This window comes from Hemitrygon akajei, chromosome 12 (assembly GCF_048418815.1).
Source record: "Hemitrygon akajei chromosome 12, sHemAka1.3, whole genome shotgun sequence".
NCBI lineage: Eukaryota > Metazoa > Chordata > Chondrichthyes > Myliobatiformes > Dasyatidae > Hemitrygon > Hemitrygon akajei.
The window spans coordinates 48,433,566-48,453,944 of NC_133135.1; the positions used below are offsets into that span (position 1 = coordinate 48,433,566).

The 20,379-nt window shown below is 42.1% G+C and overlaps 1 long non-coding RNA gene across 3 annotated transcripts in view; it reads right to left on the reverse strand.

Annotated features, from left to right (window-relative positions):
• Nucleotides 1–20,379, reverse strand: part of LOC140736986 (uncharacterized) — a 143,611-nt gene that overhangs the window by 56,547 nt on the left and 66,685 nt on the right. The gene's annotated exons all lie outside the window — the stretch shown is intronic.

Consider the following 20,379-nt stretch of genomic DNA (forward strand, 5'->3'; position numbering starts at 1 on the left):
CTCAGTATTATCATTTCAGAGGACCTGTCCCGGGCCCAGCACATAAATGCAATTACAAAGAAAGTACAGCAGCACCTCCACTTCCTTTGAAGTTTGTGAAGATTCAGCATGGCATCTAAAACTTTGACAAACTTCTCTAGATGTGTGAAGGGGAGTATATTGACTGGCTGCAATACAACCTGATGTGGGAACACCAATGCCTCTTGATGGGAAAGCCTACAAAAGGTAGTGGACTAGACTCAGTCCATCACAGCTGAAGCTCTCCCCACTACTGAGCACATCTACATGGAGGGCTGTTGCAGGATAGCAGCAACCATCACCAGGGACACCTACCACCCATGTCATGGTTGCCTCTCACTGCTGCCACGAGGAAGGAGATACAGGAGCCTTAGGACACACACCACCAGGTTCAGGAACAGTTATTACCTCTCAACCATCAGGCTCTTGAACCAGTGGGGATAACTTCAGTCAACTTTACTCGCCCCCGCTGAACTGCTCCCCAAACCCATGGACTCACTTTCAATATCTCTTCATCTCATGTTCTCAATATTTCCTGCTTATTTTTCTATTATGATTATTATTTGTTTTCTTTCTGTACTTACACAGTTTGTTGCCTTTTGCACCCTATTGGTGCAGACTTTCATTGATACTATTAGGGTTACCAGATTTATTGAGTATGCCTGGAAGAAAATGAATCTTATGGTGACATATATGTACTTTGATAATAAATTTACTTTGAACTTATAAACTAAGTGATTCATAGATCCATTTAAATCTATACACTCCGTATTGAAAGTAGGAACTCTAATGGGGGAAAGTGCAGGAAAAGAAACTCAGGCCTTTTCTGGAATCATGATCATTGCATAGGAACGTAAGGGAATGAATGATCAGGTTGACTTTTGCGTAACTATGAGGATAAGTAGAGAATCAAAGGTAAACTCTTCATCCAGCACCACTTTTAGCCTGACTTAGACAGCCGGTGATGAAAGCAAACACTGTCATGTATTGCCACCTAGTGGATTTGTAGTACAATTACAAGCTCACACACCTTCTGACCCAGGGCTACAGTCAGTATCCAGAAGGGATATACAACTAACATTCAGTTGACAGTTCTTTCAATGTTAAGAACACAGATTACAGTGAAACTTATAAGTATAACCAGATCAACAGGTAATAATTTAGCACATTTATACATGTAACACCCTGGGAAAGGTTTCACTACTAATGTAATGGTTTTTTGTAGAAGCACTGCTAAAGTAATGGGTTTTCTATTGCAGCAGTGTTTGGGTTTCATTAAAAAGGGGCCTTTTTCTTTTTGTTTTTCTTTACTAACCCTCTAGTCAAATTAATTACAAAGCTAAATCATTTAATTGCATATGGTGTACTGTCTGTTATTTCGTGGTATGATTTGTAACAGGGGAACACATTACGCAGCATCCACACAAGCAAGAGGTTTCGTATCTCAGATTTCACATGTTTGGCGGGGCCAGAGACTGTCTTCCCTAGACTAACGCCGCCGGCCGAACCTGAGGGTCACAATTGTGGGGGCTCATCTGGGATTGATTATGTTGGATGCTGTGTGATTGCCCTGAGCATTGAACCAGTGGGATGTGTGTTTAAGTCTGTGCTAGAATGGATGCTGCCAGGGTTATGCAGAGGTGTGCATCCATGGGATTACTGGCAATGAATACGTGCGTGTTGAGTGGGGTAGTTATTCATACTCCTGATGAATTGTTAATTTGACTTCTAAGTACTGTTAAAACTCTAGGCAAAGTTTCAATTCTGGGGCAGAGATCTGATAAAATGGTGGGCACAGATTTTGTTTTAGTTCAGACTAGCACTGACGTAACAGCAGTGCAATTGCTTGGTATGATTGGGGCCCCAGGAGAGGGAGGCATGGACTGTCCATACTTTCCGGGAGGAGAAGAGTGCAGGGGAGCAGGCTGAATCACAAGTTGAGTCTCCTGTAGGTGGAGGCGGAGACTTCAAAGACAGGGTTCTCTTGTTTCTGCTTAGTGAGGGGAAGGAGTGGTCTGATTTGGAATGTCTAATGAGTCCCCATCCCCCAGTGAAGTTAGTATCCACCCTTACTTCTCTGGCAAATATATGGAAATACGACCAGGACCAAAGTCCCAGCTAGGATAGGCTCCACCTATTCTCTGGAATAACACCCACCCCTAAAGGGGAAGAGGAGTATGAGACTTGGGCAGGGCAGACCTCTCAGTTGTTAGATGAGTGGCAGTGATCTGTTGATGTAAAACGACAGCAATTGGTTGAAAGGTTGAGGGGGTGGGCTGCTTATGAGACCCAGTGAGGGGATGGCCTGGTGTATCGGGGGAACACATTCCCAGCAATATATCAAGGAACACCCTAAAGCAAAAACCCCTATTCCTGAAGTCTTAGTGGGGCCAAGTTCCAGTGTATCGCTACAGATAGAGGGCATTTATGCTACAGCCATACTTGACACTTTGCTGTATCGTTCATTTTACAACCAGTATTTGATGCATTTACCATTGACGCCATTCAGTACGCTAGAGATCAGTGGTCTTAATGTAGGTGATTATCTGTATGATGGTTATTTGTCAGTGAAGCTGGAGTTTTTGGAGGCTGATGTGGGAGTGGCTGAGGCCCTTGATACATTAGTGCTAGTTTGTCCGGACCCCCTTGAGCAGGGTGACATTTCAATTCTTGTGGGGAGCAACACTCCTATTGTGAGGAGGCTCATGGGAGCCTGCCAGGAGAAAGCTGGGGAAAGCTTCCTGAGAACATTGTCCATTCACCCGGAGCTTCGAGCTGTTTTTGAGGAAGTGCGTGGCTGCATTGGGCTGGATACCAAGGTTTGACAAGGCGGCCTGGAGAAGTAGCAAGTGTGATGGGGGCCCCCAGTTCCCAGAATGCCTGAGGGTGAGGCCCTCTTAGTGGATGCTCCAGAAGGCCACACAGAGGAGTTAGGGTTTCCTGCTGGGGTACTGGTGAGGCCTGAACTGCAGGAGCCATTGGTTGTTCAGGCGAGCAGGATGACAGTGATTGTCAGGAACACTACGAAGAGGGAGGTCACCTTCAAGCGGGGGATGCCCCTGGCGCATCTGTTCTCAGTGACAGTAATGTCTAGCGTCCCTGTGAGACAAGTTGGGGAGAAACTATCTGAAAGAGGGGGAAAGATGACCGCTGAGTCATTCAACTTCGGGGACTCCCCGATACCTGTGAGTTGGAAGAGGAGGTCGGTGGAGAAGATGTTGAAGCTGGAAGGTATCTTTTCCACTGACGAGTTCGATGTGGGTTGTTCCAAGAGCACTCCTCACACTATCCGGGTGATCGAGGACACCGCGTTCAGAGAGAGATCATGCCAACTGGCCCCTACAAAAGTGGAAAATGTTCAGCAGCATCTGTGCAAGTTGAAGGAAGCTGGGATCATCACCGAGTCCAGAAGCCCCTATGCATCCCCAGTAGCAGAGGCCAGGAAGAAGAATGGGAAGGTACGGATGTGTGTGGTCTATAGGACTCTGAACAAGCATACCGTCCCCGATCAGTATACGGTCCCAAGGATAAAAAATGTGTCGGCCTGTCTGAGTGGTGTGAAGTGGTTCAGCATGCTGGACTTGAGGAGTGAATATTACCAGATCCCCATGAGTGAGTCTGACAAAGAGAAGACAGCATTTATATGTCCACTGGGATTCTTCCAGCTTAAATGGATGGTCCAGGGCGTATCGGGAGCCCTTGTAATCTTCCAGCGTGTCATGGAGAAAGCGGTGGGAGATATGAACTTGCTTGAGGCATTGGTGTATCTGGATGACCTCATAGTGTTTGGATCCACCTTGGAGGAACATGAAACAAGGCTACTGAAGGTGTTCGGCTGCCTGAAAGCTGAAGGGTTAAAACATTCCCTGGACAAGTGCCAGTTCTGCAAGACGTCTGTCAGCTATGTTGGGCACACAGTCTCATGATCCGTCTAAGACAGAGGCGGTGACTACATGGCCAAGGTCCCAGAATGTGAGTGCTTAGCACTCGTTCCTCGGTTTCTGTGCTTACCGTCGGAGGGTCATGAATGGCTACACAAAAGTGAGTCACCCTTTAAATCAGTTTCTGTGCGGTTACCCTCCCTTGGGGAAGAACGGAAAGAGGACAAAAGGAAAGGAGGGTAAAGAGTATCTTAGCCCTTCGGAGTCTTTTGGACCGAGGTGGGATGCAAAATGTGAAGAGGCCTTTCAGTCGCTGATGAGATGCTGACCCAGGTGCCTGTGCTGGCTTTTGCGGACCCCCGATTGCCATATGTTCTGCATATGGATGCCAGCAGAGAGGGCTTAGGGGGTGTCCTGTATCAGGATCAGGGCACCCGGTTGAGACCTGTTGCATTTTTCAGCCAGTCTGTCGCCCTCTGAGAAAAACTATTCCACGCACAAGTTGGAGTTTTTGGCATTGAAATGGGCTTCGTGGATAAGCTGAGTGACTACCTCTATGGTGCCAAGTTTGAGGTGAGGACAGACAACAACCCGCTAACTTATATCCTGACCTCGACAGAACTGGATGCCACAGGCCGTCGTTGGTTGGTGACATTGTCTGCCAATGATTTCAGCCTGAAGTACCGGCTGGGAAGTAGGAGCAGTCTTGTTGATGTTTTATCCTGGTGTGCACATGAAGGGTTGAATAGGGATGAAGAGTGGGATGGCATTCTTGCCCCAGGGGTGAAAGCCATGTGCCAGTTTGCCATCATGGTGAAGGCAGAGGGAAGGCAAGGGCAGGATCGAGTGGTAGATCAATTGGGAGCTTCTGATGATGCCATTCCACAAGTTTACTCTAACCTGACTGCTCTGAAGACAAACCAGTTACCGGAATTGGGTCCTGGGGAAGTGGCAGCTACTCAACGAGCTGACCCGGGCAATGGTACCATTGTCAAAAAGAGAGACGTGGCCCAAACGGAGAAGATGAAACGTGCTGCGGTGCCTCCATTACTGAGAGAATGGCCCAGGTTGCAGTTGAAGAACCAGGTCACATTGCCACTGGACCGACATTGGCGTTGCCAGCTGGTTCTGCCGAAGAAGTATCAGAAGTCACTTCATGATGATTCTGGACATTTGGGGGTTGAAAAGACCTATGGATTACTCAGAGGTTAGTCTTACTGGCCCCGAATGAAGCCGGAGGTTGAAGAATACTGCAAGTTATGCATTCGATGCATACGGAGGAAGGTGCTGCCGATCAGGGCAGCTCCCTTGTCTCACTTGCAGAATGCAGGGCCCACATGACCTGGTGCGTATGGATTTCCTGTCAATAGAGCCAGGTGGCAGCAACATGGCAAATGTCTCAGTCATCATGGATCACTACACCAGATATGTGCAAGCCTTCCCTACCAAGGACCAGAGGGTGTCCAAAGTGTTATGGGAGAAGTATTTCATTTATTATGGCCTCCCCAGGCGGATACATAGTGATCAGGGACGGGACTTCAAGAGCAGACTCATCGGTGAGTTACTGAGCATGCCTGGAGTTGAGAAGTTGTGGACTACTCCTTATTACCCGCAGGATGATTCCCAGCCTGAAAGTTTTAATTGGACCTTGCTAGATATGCTCAGAACCTTGGAGATCAGCAAGAAGAGCAAGCAGAGTCAACATACTGAACACTGTTACAACTGTACCTGAAATGAAGCTACCGGGTACTCGCCATATTATCTGACGTTTGTGCACGAGGCGAGGTTGCCCATTGACCTTTGTTTTGGGACTGACGAGGATGACCTACTGCCAAAGACTTATCTGAAGTATGTGTCTGATATGAGAAGAGAGCTGAAAAAGGCTTATGAATTAGCTGAGATCATGGCTGCCAAGCAGAACCAAGGAAATAAGAGGAGGTATGATCAAAAGGTGAGGTTCTCCCAACTCATGCCAGGAAATCGAGTCCTCGTAAGGAATTTGGGGCTACCTGGGAAGCATAAGCATAGTGGAGAGTCAGATGCCAAACCTACCAGTTTTTTGTGTAAAACCAGAGGATGGGAATGGGCCTGTCAAGATTCTTCATTGGAACCAACTTCTGCCTCTGGGACAAGAGGTGCAGGTTGACCCAGAGCCCAACCTGGAGCCTACACCTAGTAAGAGGACTCTGCAACATCGCAAGGTGACTGAAGGACCAACAGCAGGAGAGATTAGACCGGCCCCCACCCCTGAGTGGGGCTCTGATTCAGAGGATGAATAAATGGGGGTGTGGTATATGTTGCTTTTTGCTAACTCCCCACTGATTGAGGAAGGGATTCCAACCCTTCTTACGTTGAGTCAGGTGAAATCGGGGGGGGGGGGGTGCTATATGTGGATAGCCTGGACCCTACAAGGGATGAAGCAGGGCTCAGCCAAGGAACAGAGGGGTCCAAGTTGCAGGAGGGCACGAGTGATAGACCGGGGGAGGCCACACCAGGTAGACCAGAAGTATCCCCAGTAGTGTTGGAACATGAAGAAGTAGATGAGGGGGTACATAGATCTCAAAGAATCAGGAGACCGCTGGATAGGCTGGCCTATGTAGCACCGGGGAAAAAGTGTGTAGCCCCTACCAGTTTGGGAAGCTATGTCACTGCCTTTTACACCTGGGTTGGACTTTCTGCTTCGCAGGAAGGGTTGGCTAATTATCTCAATGTCATGAGGACATGACTAAATTTGGTGGTGGGAGAGTGTAATGCCTGGGAAAGGTTTCTCTGCTAATGTAATGGTTTTCTGTAGAAACACTGCTAATGTAATAGGATTTCTCTGTAGCAGCAGTGTTTGGGTTATAACTAGAGATAACGGGGGCTTTGGAATGTGCACCATCCAATGAAGGGAGTGTTTTTTTTTCTTGCTGTGTGCCTGAGAATAAGATGATCTGGGTCTTTTGTTCGGAGGAAGATGAAGAGAGAAAATGCCTGACAGGAGTGGACTTAGAGTGGGTCTGGGAGTCGACGAAGCCTGGGGGAAATCGATGGAGGACTACTGGAAGGGAAACCATGAGCTCCAACATGCACGTTAGACTGTTTCATTAAAATGGACCTTTTCTGTTTGTTTTTCTTTACTAACCCTCTAGTCAAATTAAGAATTACAAAGCTAAATTGTTTAATTGCATATGGTGTACTGTCTGTTATTTCGTGGTATGATTTGTAACAGGGGAACACATTACGCAGCATCCACACAAGCAAGAGGTTTTGTACCTCAGATTTCACACGTTTGGCGGGGCCAGAGACTGTCTTCCCTAGACTATTGCTGTTGGTTGAACCTGAGGGTTACATATACAAGCCTGAAATTAAGGATTTGCTGTACTTTGAGACATAATGATATCTGCTCCTTCAGTGTTTTTAATATACAAAGTCTGGACACAAATATAGTAGCCCCTTTGGCAACCAGGTTAGCCAGCTTTGCCTACGAGGGAAGTGAGACATTCCAGACTTGAACTTCATTTATTCTGAATCAGTAATGTTTCTATTAGCTCTATTTTATAAACTAGAAGTGTGATTAATTAATATTAACATTCACCTGGGGAAAACATTAATGCAAAACAATATTTGAGTGTCTTTTAACAAGGAATAAAATGCAGAACAAGAGAAATACTAACATTTCAATACTATTATCAACAATGTACTTTCATTGATTGTATTTTTTTTGATTGACCAACTTGGAGCTAATACTTCTATATTGTTTTTCATTTTAAACCTAACATAAATATTTAATTTGGCTTTAAAAGATACAACTTATCTATGTGACATAGTATGCAATCATGAAACATTATCAAATTTTCTCTCATCCACTTCAGCTTCCTTAGAGATAATCCCATTATCTCAAAAGCCTTCTCACAGCTATCACCTCTCTTTTCTGGTACCATCTTGATACATGTACATTGTGCGTTCCACTTTAGACATTGTAGGAGCCATGTATATATTTTCAGTCTGTATCGTATTTTGTTGCACGTTTATTAGAAAAATAGAAACATAGAAAACCTACAGCACAATACAGGCCCTTCAGCCCACAAAGCTGAGCAAAACATGTCCTTACCTTAGAACTACTGAGGCTTACCCATACCCTTTATTTTTCTAAACTCCATGTATCCATCCAGGAGTCTCTTAAAAAACCCTATTATTTCCGCCTCCACCACTGCCACAGCCAGCCCATTCCACACACTTACCACTCACTGCGTAAAAAAACTTAGCCCTGACATCTCTTCTGTACCTACTTCCAAGCACCTTAAAACTATGCCCTCTTGTGCTAGCCATTTCAGCCCTGGGAAAAAGCCTCTGGCTATCCACATGATCAATGCCTCTCATTATCTTGTACACCTCTATCAGGTCACCTCTCATCCTCCGTCGCTCCAAGGAGTAGAGGCTGAGTTCACTCAACCTATTCTCATAAGGCATGCTCTCCAGTCCAGGCAACATCCTGGTAAATCTCCACTGCACCCTTTCTATGGTTTCCACATCCTTCCTATAGTGAGGCAACCAGAACTGAGCACAGTACTCCAAGTGGGGTCTGACCAGGGCCCTATATAGCTTCAACATTACCTCTCGGTTCTTAAATTCAATCCCACGATTGACGAAGGCTAATGCACCGTATGTCTTCTTAACCACAGAAACAAACTGTGTAGCAGTTTTGAGTGTACTATGGACTCAGACACCAAGATCCCTCTGATCCTCCACATTGCCAAGAGTCTTCTCTTCAATGCTGTATTCTGCCATCATATTTGACCTACCAAAATGAACCACCTCACACTTATCTGGGTTGAACTCCATCTGCCACTTCAGTTTTGCATCCTATTAATGTCCCTCTGTAACCTTCGACAGCCCTCGACACTATCCACAACACCCCCAACCTTTGTGTCATCAGCAAACTTACTATCCCAGCCCTCCACTACCTATCCAGGTCATTTATGAAAATCACAAAGAGTAGGGGTCCCAGAACAGATCCCTGAGGCACACCACTGTTTACTGGCCTCCATGCAGAATATGACCCATCTACAACCACTCTTTGCCTACTGTGGGGAAGCCAGATCTGGTTCCACAAAGCAATGTCCCCTTGGATCCCATGCCTCCTTACTTTCTCAATAAGCCTTGCATGGGGTACTTTATCAAATGCCTTGCTAAAATCCATATACACCGCACCTACAACTCTACCTTCATCAATGTGTTTAGTCACATCCTCAAAAAATGCAATCAGGCTCATAAGGCATGACCTGCCTTTAACAATAGCCATGCTGACTATTCCTAATCATATAATGCTTCTCCAAATGTTCATAAATCTGCCTCTCAGGATCTTCTCCATCAACTTATCAACCACTGAAGTAAGATTCATTGGTCTATAATTTCCTGGGCTATCCCTACTCCCTTTCTTGAATAAGGGAATGACATCCACAACTCTCCAATCCTCCAGAACCTCTTCCATCCTCATTGATGATGCAAAGATCATTGCCAGAGGCTCAGCAATCTCCTCCCTCGCTTCCCACAGTAGCCTGGGGTAAATCCCATCCAGTCCCAGTGACTTATCCAATTTGATGCTTTCCAAAAGGTCCAGCACATCCTCTTTCTTAATATTCACATGCTCAAGCTTTTCAGTCCACTCCAAGTTATCCCTACAATCGCCAAGATCCTTTTCCGTAGTGAATACTGAAGCAAAGTATTCATTAAGTACCTCTGCCATCTCCTCTGGTTCCATACACACTTTTCCACTGTCATGCTTGATTGGTCCTATTCTCTCACATTGTATCCTCTTGCTCTTCACATACTTGTAGAATGCTCTGGAGTTTTCCTTAATCCTGTCCTCCAAGGCCTTTTCATGGCCCCTTCTGGCTCTCCTAATTTCATTTTTAAACCCCTTCCTGCTAGCCTTATAATCTTCTAGATCTCTGTCATTATCTAGTTTGGGGCATGGTAGAAATAAATGAGTATAATTGCATATTCACACTTTTTGTCAGTTAGTTGTTAGTGGAGAGGGGGAGAGCCATCTTTACGATACTTATTTTGTTGACTACTATTCGTTTACTTACTGGAAATACCAAGTTAGCGACCATTAACAGGAAGACTAACTTCGCTTAATATGCTAACTTAAATAATTGTAATGCTAACTTAGTTCAACTGCTAATTACATTTAGTAATATTGCGAATTAGAATGGTTAGTTACGCCGATCTGAATGCTAAGATCGCTATATTGCTAATTTAGTTTCGTTAGTTTATTTTCAATACAAGATCGTTCATCTTTGCGGGTTTCACAATAAAGAACCAAATGAACCTTTTACGAGTTGGAAGCATATCTTTCAGTGTCAAGTATCCTGGCTTAGTCTCTCAGCAGCTTTGATCTGTTCTCAAGTAACCGCTACATTTTGTCAACGAAGTAATAGTTATACCAAACAAACACCAGTCCATGGCAAAGGATTGCCTCAGACCGTTTGACAAAATTGGAATTACATTACTAAGAACAACACATCAGAAACAGGAGCAGCTTGTGGTCAGATTATCTGCGACCTGCTGTGTGTTTGTTGTTTGAATAGAGTTGTGAATGGTCAGCACCATTCCCCCAGTGTTGTGTTTATTGCTTTGTTTTATTGAACTGCTGGAATAATCCAGTTGATGACATTTGAATTGAAGGCTATTTGTTTGGCCTAGTTTAAGTACTGTGGGTGTGCAGACAATTTGTTAACTACATTTATTGAATAGCATATTGCCAGTGCTGCAGGTGAACAAGCAGTTAATTTTAAGTTATGCATCTATAGAAAGTAACATGAGTGTATCAAAGCATGGAATTGGTGCCAATGACTCTGCTGTTAGGGCTTGCAAAAGAGAAATTAATAATAAAACTAAGACTAATCCAATCGAAAGTCTCCAAAAGGAGTATGAAACAAATGTGAGCAAAATTAAAGGCATAATGCCATCAGTTAATGATCTTATGAAAATAAAGAAAATACCTTACAAGTGCAATCTTGTCTTTAGGAATTGACTAATCTCTGTGAAGCTGTTGCTAAGCAACATCACATGTTAATCTCATTATTTCCCAAGGCCGAAAGAGAAAAATAGAACCTGTGTTTTCAAACATTGATTACTATTGCAGTGCAGTCATAGGAGATACAAACAATAGTTGACCCAAACATGTTATATTGAAGTTCATGTTGCTGCAACAAGTATGTAGCTCACCTTCCATCTGATGATGCTTCTCAAATTCCAGGGCATGTTTTCACTACACACAGAGCACAGGATGATGTAGACCCACAAAGCAGTGTGTTAAATGCCAGTGCTCCAAGTTCTACTGCAAGCAGAGTATCTTCTGTATCTAATACCTCCCCTGCGTGCATCAGGTCAGAGGTTGAAGAAGCAGGTATGTCAATGATTATTGAAGGACAAACATGTGCTGGAAGAGCAAGTGCTTTTCTTCTTGGAACAGCTCCAAAAAAGGAAGAAACAGTTTGAGTTGGAGGAAGGGATTGCCACACAAGTGACCAAAGTTAATGTGCTAAAGGCTTCAAGTGCGGTGAATGCTGAAAGTGCTCTAGCAGAACAGTCCTACGCTGTGAGTTCCTATATTGAAAACACACAAAAAAAAAGCATGTACAAAACCACCAAGAGGTAGTTCAGGGTGTTTATTCTCTGCCCGCACTAATGAGGCACTCTGAACATACATCATATCTAAAGGGCTCATGGGAATATTCACGTGCGTCATGGAAACACTCTTGCTTCAGACAATAGATGTCAAACCATTTTTATTGATATTATGAGGAAGCAAAAAGAAATAACAGCCTTATTGGTACAACAGTAAAGCATTTCATCTTTGCCTAAAAGAGAGATTTAAATCTTCGATGGAGATCTATTGCAGTAACATGCATTCATGAGGGCTTTAAAAATAGTGTTGATAGCTATAGTGGCTGCCTCTATTTTGCATAAACTCTTTTCAGACTTCCAGCCAGGTATAGGTGTCGTTCTGTGTGCTCTGCACAGTGAGCCTCATGAACAAGCTCAACCTCACAGAAACAGAGGCATGCATTATCTTACGCAGCATGGGTCAAGAGAAGATTGTGAGTAGCTACATTGTTTCAGGATTGGATGTGGCTGGCTTAGATGGTGAAAACTATAGCGAACTATGTAACATCCATACACTGGAAAGTATGCCTGTCCACATAGGGATCATTCCACGTCAGAAGGATCTCCGGGGATGGTCTCACCTGAAACGTGTCCATTTGCCAGAGACTGATTCAGAAATGGAGATGCTGATAGGGATACATGTGCCTAAAGCATTGGAACCATTGCAAGTGATTCGCAGTGCTAATGATGGACCCTATGCAATTACAACAACATTGGGCTGGACATTAAACGGACCTCTGAAAGAAAACAATGGTGATAGGAGAAATTGTGCACAGCCACAGCTGATAGTTAATAAGATCTTAGTTTTGAACTTGGATGAGCTTTGGCAGCAGCAGTTTAAGACAGACTTTCCTGAATACAGTCAAAATGAACAACTTGGTTTGTCAAGGGAAGACCACAAGTTCATGGAGCTGGTTGCAAATTCTGCAAAACTGGTGGATGGCCACTACCAGATTAGTTTACCTTTGAGAAAGAAGGAGGTTAACATGACAAATAATAGGAAGGTTGCTGAACAGCGTGCTCTAATGGGTGTCATCTCTAAAGGTTATGCTGAAAGAGTGCCTGCCGAGGATCTGGAATGCTGTGATGGGGAAGTCTGCTGTTTATCACCCCAGAAAAGGGAAACTTTGTATTGTGTTTGACTGTCGAGTGATTTTTCAGGGAATTTCACTTAATGTTCAGTATTTACAGGGACCAGATCTTAGTAGCTCACTGACTGGAGTCATAACCAGATTGTAAAAAGAGCTAGTGGTGATCATAGCAGATATTGAATCAGTGCTTCATCAGGTTAAAATACAAGTGGAAGATGCAGATCTGCTGAGGTATCTCTGGTGGTCTGATGGTGACCTCAGCCAAGATATAGTGGACTTTAGAAAGGCAGTACATCGCTCCGGAACAACTTCATCACTGAGCTTTCCCAGCTTTGCTCTTGGGCAATGTGTAGAAGATAATGAAGAACTGTTCCGCTGGCAGATTGTGGATAAGATTTTGCATTGCTTCTATGTTGATGACTGCCTTGTGGCAGTGTCCTCTGAGGAGGAATCAATGTCTCACTATCATGACCATCTATCCAGTTGTGCTAAAGGCAGCTTTTGATTGACAAAGTGGATCAACAACATACATATGTTGTGATACCTGAAAATGGTATCTGTTGTGATGCCATATGTTGTGTTGTGATACCATAAGAGCAAAGAGCGAAGGACATGAAAGATTTGGATTTGGATCAAGATATACCTTCAGTGGAGAGAGTACTGAGTGTGCAATGGTGCATTTAGTCTGATACATTTAAGTTTAAGATCATGATCCAAGATAGACCACTCACCAGAAGGGAGATCCTCTTCAGCTAGTTCAGTCTACGATCCTTTAGGAATCTTGAGTCCAGTAGTGCTAGCGGCTAATAAGATCCTACAAGACCTCTGTAAGAAAGGGCTTGTCTGGGATGACACAGTACCAACATCAGTTGTTCAGGAGTGGACAAGCTGACTGAAAGAACTCCGCCTGTTGGAAGACTTCAGGGTTGTTAGAAGTTTGAAACCCCTGGATTTTGGAGAAGTTACTGCTGCACAGATACACCACTTTACAGACAGAAACAAAGATGGTTATGGAGCAATTACCTTCCCGTTGTTGCACAACACACACTCTCAGATTCACAGTGCTTTTATCATGGGACAATCTAGGATAGCTTTGTTGAGGTCAGTTTCTATCCCTCATATGGAGCTCACCACTGCTACAATGGCAACCGTATGGACACATTGAGGAGGAAGGGGTTGCACATGCAGCTTCATGACTCAGTGTTTTGGACTGATAGTACTTCAGTGCTGAAGTACATCAAGAATGAAACTTCCAAGTTCTGAACCTTCATTGCAAATAAAGTCTCAGAAATTCTTAGTGTCTCACAAACATCTCTGTGGAGGTATGGAAACCAAGTAACCTGGCAGATGAGGACTCAAGAGGGTTGAAGGTGAAAGCATTAATGAAGAAAGAGACATGGGTTTCAGGGTCTCAGTATCTTCTTCAGCCTGTGAATCCCAATTGTTCTGGAGAACTTCAGCTAGATGTTCCAGAGCTCAAGGGGAATGTTACAATGAATACAATGCAGGTTGAAGAGGAAGTGGACACAATAACATGCATAATCCATCACTTCTCATCTTGGACCTACCTGAGGAAGGCAGTGGCCTGAAGTCATAGAATAAAGAACATGTTTTTTTCTCTTAGTCAGAAGAGGAAGCAAGTGAACATCACTTTTGTTCAGTCTGACTTAGATGCAGAAAAACAAGGGTATGCTTTGGAGAGAGAGTGACTGAGGCCAAAGGTCAGATCAGCCAATATTGGCTCTTAGTGGAGGAGCTCAGAAAGCCTAAAACGGAGATCATTGGGTTTTGCCAGATAAAGAGGTTTCCAGATGAATTCTCATTTGTAAACAGAAGTAAGTGTAGAATGGAACAGCCTTATTTTTAAACTCAATACAGTTTTGAAAAATGGTGTATTGAGAGTTGGTGGATGGTTTAGTAAGGCAGCCATGCCTGAAGAGTCTGAACATTCTGCTATACTGGCAAAGGATCTTCATATTTCAGACTCATTCTGAGGTATGTACATCAAGAGGTGGTTCATGGCGGCTGTAACCAAAAATTGCACCAAAAATACAAGATTCGCAGTGCTAGTTCAACTGTAAGAAGAATCCTGTATATGGGTGTTGTTTATCAATGGTTGCACACAGGAAGCCAGCACATGACAGATCTACCACTGGACAGAGTCCCTCCAAAAGAATTTAATTTTTCACATGTAGGAGTGAACTACTTTGGTCCTTTTGAGGTGACGAGCAAAAGGAGTACAAGTGAAGAGGTTTGGAGTCATATTTATCTGTCTAGATATACAAGCTGTTCACATTGAAGTAGAGTCTTCTTTAGACATAGATTCCTTTATTAATACACCTTGACGCTTTATAGCAAGACGAGGACAGGTTCATGAACTGTGTTCAGATAATGAGCTGAACGTGAGTTGTGAGAAGCCATTGAGAAGTAGAATTATTCACAAATCAGTGATGTCCTTCTTCAAAAAGGATTTAAGTGGATTTTTAACCCTCTAGCCTGTTCACATCATGGGGGAAAATGGGAGAGATTGATCAGGTCTATGCAAAAGGTCCTCAGTTCCACCATGAAGGTACAGAATCTTTATGAAGATGGTTTCCACACAGTCTTCTGTGAAGTAGAGGCTATTATTAATAGTTGTCCAATTACTAAAACATCCTCCAATCTCAATGATTTGGAAGCACTAACACCCAACCATCTGTTGCTTCAGAAGACCTCACCATCCTTACCACCAGGAAAGTTCCAAAATGAAGACATGTCAAACTTGTTTTGGAAACGGTGGGTGGGTCAAGGAATATTTACCACAATTACAGGAATGCCAGAAGAAGGTCAGGGTTAAAGCGCAATTTCCTCCTAGGAGATATTGTGTTTATAGTTGAGAACATAGCAAATTGCAGCTTATGGATCATGGGAAGAATCATTCATCTTTCCAGACAGAAGAGGATTTGTGTGGTAGGTGTGCATGAAGACCAAGACCAACTGTCTGGGCAAGCTATAACCAAGATCTGTCTTTTACAGGAGGCAGAAGTTTAATGTGCTACAGCTCTAGAAGCTTCATGATTTTGATTTGACTTACTGACTTGGCAGAGAGTGGTGGTAAAGATCACTCTATACTGAGCTAATTGCTGGTAACCTCTGGCCTAGATGACTGTTACACGATTTGACTGGAAGAAGAAAGAGGACATTTGTATAAATGTTAAAAAGTTTGTTTTTGAGGAATACATGTCTCCTATTTTAGTAGTAAGCAGTTGTAATTATTATAGTGTAATAACTAAAGGGCTGTGACATAGGAGCCATGTACCTATTTTCTGTCAGTATTGCATTTTGTGATGTCTTTTTATAGTAATCTGTCATGTGGGTTGAGCGTGTAGAAGCAAATGAATATAGTTACGTATTCACTCTTTGCATCAGTTGTTAGTGGAGTGGGGTGAGCTACAGGAATTATATTGCTTTTGTTGACTGCTATTCGATTGCTAATTGGAACACTAAATTAGTTTGACAACTCACTGGCATGGTAACTTCACTTAAATACGCTAACTTAGTTCATTGGAATAATTTAGTTCATCCACAAATAACGCTTAGTTATATCACTAATTAGAATGTTTAGTTACGCTGATTTGAATGCTAAAATCGCTAATTTAGGTTTGTTCATTTTTTACCAATACAAGATGGTTGTCTTTGGTGGCTTTATAATAAAGCATCAAGTGTACCTTTTCAATTTGAAAATTTGTTATTTGGAAGCATGTCATACAGTGTCAAATAGTCTCTGAGCAGCTTTGGTTTGTTTTCAAGTAACTGCTACAAACGTTAATGCTTTCTTTGTATTGAACAACCTGGAGTTGCCCACTCTATTAATAAGGCCTAATAAAAATTTTTGTACAAATTTGTCATTTACAATTTATTTTTATAATCTGTGCATGTTGTTATAAAGTCCAATACACAATTAATATTACTGATGATTTTACCAACCTGTAGTCACATATTCCAGTGCAATTGACAAAATGGTTATGAAAGTGCCCTATGCACAGTTACGCACTGATTTATGTTTACACATACATTTAGATCCTAAATTGTAAATAACCAATCCACATGTGATAAGTGGACAGGGATCATTGATCTCATCCATGAGGATGTAGGCTCAAAACTGGCTCTAAAATGAATTATTTTGCTGATAGATGGAAGTGTCCACCTTTCACCTGAAAAGGGAATACTGTTGGATGCAAGGTATTGACTTCTTTTAGTAATCACAATCAGCCAAATCTCATCCTCAGCTAATGTGAGGGATATTGATAATGATGGACTAACGACAGAGGAAGGATTACTTGCAGATTTCACCCTCTACTGAGATATAGGGCCACCAGGTAGAGTGGGGACCCATGTAAGAATAAAAAAAGTGACGTATCAGCTTCAGTAGGCCTGATATCTTTCATTTGGTGGAAGAGGACCCAATATATTAGAAATGATCAGGACAAGTGAAAGGCTCATTTAGTTCCATAGTCCCATTCCTATCCAGTGGCACTAAGAGCCCCAACAATGTAGATTTGAAATTTGCCCTGTAGGAGATGAGGGAACTGTTGTAACTGTTGCACTGTTCTATATCCTTAAGCAATCATACAGATTGTGACAGAACAATCACTGCCACAAATCCCCTTTGGTTTGCAAGTGACTGCAGTGGCCAGGTATGAAGAAGTGCCTGTTTTCAAGGCTGATCAACCCATTTATTTGACCTCAGCAGTTCATTAACACAATGCAGGTGATACAAATTCATAACCGCTCTGTAACAAAGGACACTAAAGAACAGTGAATTCAAAAGTCAAAAAGAGTCCTACTGAGACCCATTTAAATTGAGCTGATCTACTTATGCAACAAACTGGGAATTAAGCCTTTCTACTTCTTTGCAGCTTTGATTCACATTTAGCTAACTTATACCTAAATAAGTCATCACTATTAAATGAGGGCAAAAATCGTGATTTGCCTATCCATTCAATTATTAGCAGCAACCATAATTTACAAAATGAAGAATATGTACAAACATGAAAGAACAATCCAAGACTTTCCCACAGAGAATGGTAGATAATCAAAAGCACTGTAATAATTACATTGACAGTCAATGCCTCAGGTCATACATGAGTAGTCAACCTACTTTTACAGTTTCACTGTTGTTCTAATCACTCCTGTATGGAAATATCTCCACTATTAATTAATTAAACAGCTACCTTAAAGACTATTTTCTCTTTGGTTTCTTACAGATTAGCTAGGTAATATGCAAATAAGCCAGAAATATCTTTTATCCCAGAGAACACTACTCAGACTGAAAGACATCTGTGTGACTATAATAACTGAAATGAATAGTGTCTTTAAAATATTCTTTCAGAATATGTTAGAGAAAGGATATTTATTGACATGAAAAGCACTGAAGTAGCAATAATTTTTGACAGCAGGTGAAACCTTAAAAAAATGGCCACTGATGGTAAATGAGAAAATGTGACAATGTACACCAAGTTCTTTGCTGATATATGATAATTTTAATTTTATGCATCTTCCTATTCTTATTATTTAATATTCACAGTTCAATGAGTATTGATAGGAACAGTGGTCAATTGCAGATGTATAGGTGATAGACCAGGAGGCTCAAGGACAATTTTGTTTCCTGAATAGGATTGATATGGATTCTATCTATACTTAGCCCTGCTTCAGTAAACCTGTAAGACCCGTATACCCAACTTGTATATTCTCTCTTCTCCTCTCTCCTATTGGGCAGAAGGTACAAAAATTTGAAAGCACATACCGCCAGGCTCAAGGGCAGCTTTTCTCCCACTGTTATCAGACTCTTGAACAGACTTCTTGTATGACAAGATGATCTCTTGGCCTCACAATCTACCTCCTTATGACCTTGAACTGCACTTTTTTGGTAGATTTTATACTTTATTCTGCATTGTTATGGTTTATCTCAATGGTCAACACATGGCGTAATGATTTGATCTGTGTAAACAGTATGCAAGAGAAGCTTTTCACTATATCTCGGTACATGTGATATTAATAACAAGTTCAAAATTAATATTATCTTAAGGTAATTTCTCCAAAATTGCAGTCCAGAAGTACTTCTTTTTGGAAATGATGAAACCCATTATAATGAATTCTCTTTCATTTCATTCATTCATAGACTGCTTGTCAATAAGCATGATCAATAGTCTCTTCAAATGCCAAAGTGGCTTGCAAGTGGTTTCACCAAGACACTGACCAACATCCCCTATACGAGGGGTGATTGATAAGTTTGTGGCCTAAGGTAGAAGGAGTCAATTTTAGAAAACCTAGCACATTTATTTTTCAACATAGTCTCCTCCTACATTTACACACTTAGTCCAGCGGTTGTGGAGCATACGGATCTTGGACCACCAAAAAGTGTCCATAGCAGGGGTGATTGATAAGTTTGTGGCCTAAGGTAGATGGAGATGAATTATTAACTTCAAACTTTCTGCATAATCACTGAAAGAGTTGAACTACATGTGCATGTAACGAGAGCTGTATAACTCATCTCCTTCTACCTTAGACCACAAACTTATCAATCATCCCTGCTGTGGACACTTTCTGGAGGTCCAAGATCCGTATGCTCCACGACTGCTGGACTAAGTGTGTAAATATAGGAGGAGACTATGTTGAAAAATAAATGTGCTAGGTTTTCTAAAATTGACTCCTTCTACTTTAGGGCACAAACTTATCAATCACCCCTCATACAAAACTTCTGATCATCATGAATTGTTGACCAGCCCAGTTACCTAGAGGAATTCACCTTTCCTCTAATTAGAAAGACTACAGGCAGACTTGGCATTGCCACAGTTCATGTAGCCTAGATCAGAGAATGAATATCCTCTCACTGAGAGCCAGCATTTCAGCAACATACTGGTTTATCAGTAAGAATGATATGACTTATTTATTTCCACACAACGGATTAGAACATTGCCAAAGCTGTATCACTATAATTAAAAGAAAGCTTACAACACTTTTTTCACAAATATATCTCATCCCACAATTTCAGGTTACAAAATCCATAATGTAAAAGTTTTGGTGAATGGTGAAATATAAGGGTTTACTCTGCGTTGTGTAACTGTAACGTCTATCAAATTGCTTATGATGTGCAAATGTGAGGTTCTGCAATTTTCAGTTAGCAGACAAATAGAAAGAAATTTAGATGAAATAGGTTAACAAGAAGCACGAGAAATTTGTGAACAGAGAAAATGAATCATTTCCAGCAAGGGCATCTTTTGATGTCACTTTGCTACATTGACATGACAGCTATCAGTCATTCAGCACCATGCACCTGGTATAACTCCGCCTCTATCATTAAAATCTTTCTACAATTAACGTGAATTGCACCTCATGTTGTTTTGCTCTCTAACTGAGCATTATCAGCCCTAAAAATGACTACTGTAAGGTTAAAGGTGATCCATTCACTGGCAGTATTGGCAACTCAGAAGTATTCCTTATAGTGTGCTTTAGATCATTTTAACTTCATGCCTTCATCCATCCATTTTTTGTGGAAGTTCTTTGTGTTAACAATTGCCAGCTACAGGATTGTTGACTGGGGATACAAAATTCCTGCATGTCAAATGAAGTATAATACATCATTCTGACCCCACTCTTTATTTTATTTCTAAACCTTGCCAATTCCGCATGTACAGTGACATTAATTGTCAAATAAAGCCATTTGCGTTCACACAAGGGAATTTGCACCTTAT